Below are 5,113 nucleotides of genomic sequence, written 5' to 3'. Positions count from 1 at the left end.
AGAACTTTAACTCTGAGTTTCAGGTGTTACACAGATACTCAAAGTTCCAGAGAGCTACTAGATTATACATAAAGAACAAAGCATTTTAAAATTTAGAAATAACAACTAAAACCCAGGGACAGGATGATGCAACGGTAACTCAGTGGCAGACTTCTTGCCTGCCATGCCAGAGACCCCAGGTTCAATTCCCAGAGCCTACCCATTCCCCCCTACCCAAAAAGAACCCTGGAACAAGTATGACTGTTGTAAGGGTTTATAATATAAGTTCTAGTTTTTTCGTGAGCATTTTCCAGACGGAGGTATTCCCAGAAACAAAACATTTGACAATTAACTTATATTGAGGCTATTAAACACAGACTATAGCAGTTTTTTCTTGTTTCTCTTTTATATTTTTACCATGAGTATGTTAATGAACAGGTAGAACATAATTTATGGATTTGCCTTGCTTCTCGTTTAAAATATATATATATATATTTTTTACTGAAGATGAAGCTATGACCTGCGGTTGACCTGGCAGGTCTGGCCATAGAGTAAAATAATGTATCTGACAGGAAAATTTGGTTGCTTCTGTGACATATAACATCTTTAAAATAATGAATATCATCATTAGCAACATTATGCTACTGTCTGGTGTCATACAGGTTAGTATTAGCATATAACATGGACAGTGCAAATACTGTTAAACCTTTGGAAATTTTACATAATCTCTAAATATTTGTATGGACAATATTTTATCAATAAAACTTAACAAACAGAAGGTTAGAAAATTCCTTCAACCTTTATAACACTTCCTAAACACTTCCCATGCAACTCATAACATATCAAAAGAACTGAACTATTTTTAGCCCCTCATTTTTTACAAGATGAAAGAATAAGTCTTTTGCAATAGTTTGAAATAAAAAGACACCTCTTGGGGTTTGACCTTGAGAAAGCAAAATGTCAAAAGTTGCATGTTTGAACATTATGTTAAACAGGAAATTGGGTGTCATGGTCAGGTTCATGTGTCGAGTTGGCCAGGTAGTGGCGCCTGGTTGTCTGGTTGGGCAATCAGTTAAGGGGCATGCCTGCTGCAGTGAGTGTCACTTAATCTAATCACTGAAGGCTTTAGGAGGACTCAGAAGAGAAAATGACTCTTCCTGCTTCAGCCAGCCAGCCTCTCCCGAGAGTTTGTTGAGGACCTTCATTGGAGCTGCCAGCTCGCAGCCTGCCCTACAGACCTTGGATTCTACATACCCATGGTTATGTGACACATTTGTATAAATTTTATATTTACAGATATCTCCTGCTGATTCTGTTTCTCTAGAGAACCCTAGCTAATACAATGGGTTACTGTGAAGAAAGTAAAATGTCAAAAGCTGTTAGGTTTGAACATTATGTTAAGCAGGAAAATGGATTACTGGGATACAATACTTGGTTCTTTATATAACTGAAGTTAATAAAAGACAGTATTTAAAGAGAGAAGACTTGTTTTCCTTAAACAACCAAAGACATGATAATTCAATATAAAGTACAGGAAGTTATTCTGATAAAACATAGACTCTCTGCCTTTTATATTGATCATTCAGAAAAAAAACCTTTATAATCTCTTACTATAAACAAACCAATAAGTCAAGAAAACTTTGTCACCGTATGTTCTAGTTTGCTAGCTGCTGGAATGCAACATACCAGAGACAGATTGGCTTTTAATAAAAGGGGATTTATTTTGTTAGTTCATCAGAGGAAAGGCAGCTAACTTTCCACTGAAGTTCTTTCTTACGTGGAAGGCACAAGATGGTCTCTGCTGGTCTTCTCTCTAGGCCCCTGGGTTCCAACAACTTTCCCTGGGGTGACTTCTTTCTGCATCTCCAAAGGCCTGGGCTGAGCTGCTAGTGCCGAGATGAGGAATGCTGAGCTGCTTGGCTGTGCAACATTGCGCTCTCTCATTTAAGCACCAGCCAATTAAGTCAAATGTCACTCATTGCAGCAGACACACCTCCTAGCTGACTGCAGATGTAATTGGCAACAGATGAGGTTCACGTACCGCTGGCTTATGTCCGCAGCAACAAGACTAGGTATGCTCACCTGGCCAAGTTGACAACTGAATCTAACTAACACACCGTAATAGAGAGAAAACCTTTGACAATAGTTTCCTTTTCTATGAATCTTCTGCAATTTTCTGTATCTCTTCAGGTTTTACCCTGCAGTTTTTCCTCTCTCTTAATCTGTCATTTTATTTTAGGACAAAACTCTTCTCTTTTTCCTTAACAGAAAAACATTCTGCATACTTTACATATCTAAGTTACCAAAATGATTTTGGAGACTGAATTTAAACAAACATCTCACAACATATAATTATCATCAAAACCAAACATGTCAGAATAATGCCTCAATTTAGTTAAATGAAAATATAATTTTTTCTTCATTTTACTTTTCATCAGTATTTCAGTGAGATGTATTCTGAAACATTTACAATGACACACTTCTGAAACAGCTTTTTCTGGAGTCAAGTTATCAGGGTCTGGTTGCTATTAGGGCCAAGCTATGATTTAATTGCAGGTTTACATAAGCAGCAGCTTTTTTCTATTTAATAGAGTTTGGTTCAAAAGTTACTAACCTTTAACAGCACCAATTCTATTAATGTAGTTATCTAGGTCCATTTAGAATTGACATGGAAACAGAATAGAGAACATTAATGTTACCCTTTGTTTGAAGTTTTTTTTTTCAAATATTCTTTGTTCTTTCTAAGTAACATAGTGAAACTATACAAATGAAACTTCATCCTTTTCTGTAAATTCTTATTTTGATACAAAAAAGGTTGTACATATGGAATTACATCCCATTTTTCTCTTTTATAATATAAATCTCATTGTAATATAATTTTTTTTTCCTTAGAACTATTTTCAGGTAATTTCCCTTCTGTTTTTTTTTAGATTAAATAAGTAATTTTTATTACAGTTTTTTCTTCTTTAATATGGTACGTTGTAAATATGGCTACCATCATTTACTTCTTCCTATACCCATACCCTTTACAATGTGATTTTTTACTGGTTTTTTTGGTTGTAAAATATAATATACATACAAGGCAAAGAAAGAAAAAAGAATAATTTTCAAAGTACACTTCAAGAAGTAGTTACGTAACAGCTCCCAGAGTTTGTCATGGGCTTCTAGTCCATCATCTCAGATTTTTTCTTCTAGCCTCTCCTAAACACTGGAGGCTAGAAGGAATATTAAAATAGTGATTCATCAGTCATGCTCATTTGCCAAATCCTACTCTCTCCTTATACTTCCTCCTTCTCCTTGACCCTTCCCCCAATTTATAGGGACCTTTGGGCAATGCCCATTCTGACTTTTTCATGTTAAGAAAGGGTGTGGAAGAGGGAGGGGCCGAGATGGTGGCTTAGCAAGGTGTGGGATATAGTTCCGCCTCCAGAGCAGCCACTAAATAGCCAGGAACGGTACAGAACAACTGCGGGACCCACGTCAGTGACCGGACACACAGCGTACCCCAGTCTGGACCAGCTGGACCGGCTGCGAGCCCCACCCCAGAACCGTGAGTCCCCCAAGTCGCGGCGGCCGGTGCCCTTCCCCCACAGGCTGCTTCCCAGAGGGGAAAGGAAAGGGACTTTACCAGCTGCAGGGGCTGAGTGAAACTAAGCTCCAATTGCGGAGTTAATTCACAAACTCTGGCTACTAAAAATAGGTCCCCAGCTCAGCTGAACCTTGGGTAAAAGTGGAGGTCCCTGGTTTTGCCCTGGTGCAGAGGGGACAGGGCTGACAGAAAAATTAAAAAAAAAAAACCAAAAAAACAAGACAGAGGACTTTTTGGATTTGAAAAGGTCTGGGCCCTGAAGTAAAGGAGGGGACATGGAGCACCTGGAGATACACAGAGCAACGTACCAACTTAAGCTCTTGATTGGCAAACCTGAGGAATGAGGCCCTGCTCTGAAAAGGATTTTTCTGTTTCTTTTTGTTGTCTATGGCTTGACTGCTCTTTGGATACAGCTGCAAGGCTTCTCGGGCTCCACTGCTCTAGGCATAGGCAGAATTAAGCTTGTTTGAGTGTTTGTCTGGAGGCTGTGCCTTCCCCAAGAGATGGGTAGGGACCAGATCAGGTGGAATCCCTCCCTCAAGGGATTCAGACCCCAGGGTTTGGAAAAATGAAGTGATTAAAACCAGCCTACAACCTCTCCTCTGTCTCCACCATGCCCCCAGCAGGGAGAGTCTGCTGAACTTAAAGGTACCGCATCACCTTATGCTAGTGGGACCTGCAGGCAGACAAGCAGCACATAATGGGCAGGATAGAGAAAACAGAGAGCCCAGAGGCTTCATAGAAAAGCCTTTCAATCTGCTGGGTCTCACCCTCAGGGCAAACTGATGCAGGTGACTCTTCCCTCCTGACAGGAAGCCAGTTTGGTCTGGGAAAATCTGGCTGGGGTCTGTAATACCCAAGTGGACCCTCCTAAGGGGGTGGGGGGGGGAAGGCGCCATACAGGTAGGGCAAGAAACAAGAAAATAAGAACTGAAAAATTCCGACTATTAAACAAAACCTAAGCTAGAGGTCCAGAATAAGCTGAACTGAATGTCAAAGAGCAGATAGACAACAAAGTCATCCAGCAAGAAAATCCTAGGTAAAAAAAGTGAGAACAATCTCTAGAATAAACTAATTAAGGTAATTAAATGCCTAGACACCAGCAAAAAATAATGAATCATACTAACAGAGTTGAAGATATGGCCCAGTCAAAGGAACAAACCAACAATTCAAATGAGATACAGGAGTTGAAACAATTAATTCAGAATGTTTGAATGGACATGGAAAATCTCATCAAAAATCAAATCAGTGAATTGAGGGAGGATATAAAGAAGGCAAGGAATGAGCAAAAAGAAGAAATCAAAAGTCTGAAAAAACAAATCACAGAACTTATGGGGATGAAAGGCATGGTAGAACAGATGAAAAAAACAATGGAAACTTACAGTGTCAGATTTTGAGAGGCAGAAGATAGGATTAATCAGCTGGAGGACAGGATATCTGAAATCTGACAAGCAAAAGAAAATATAGGGAAAAGAATGGAAAAATATGAGCAAGGACTCAGGGAATTGAATGACAACATGAAGTGCACAAATATACCTGTTGTGG

Source organism: Tamandua tetradactyla, chromosome 18 (assembly GCF_023851605.1).
Source record: "Tamandua tetradactyla isolate mTamTet1 chromosome 18, mTamTet1.pri, whole genome shotgun sequence".
In the NCBI taxonomy this organism is placed as follows: Eukaryota; Metazoa; Chordata; class Mammalia; order Pilosa; family Myrmecophagidae; genus Tamandua; species Tamandua tetradactyla.
Note: the sequence above shows the minus strand (reverse complement) of the source record.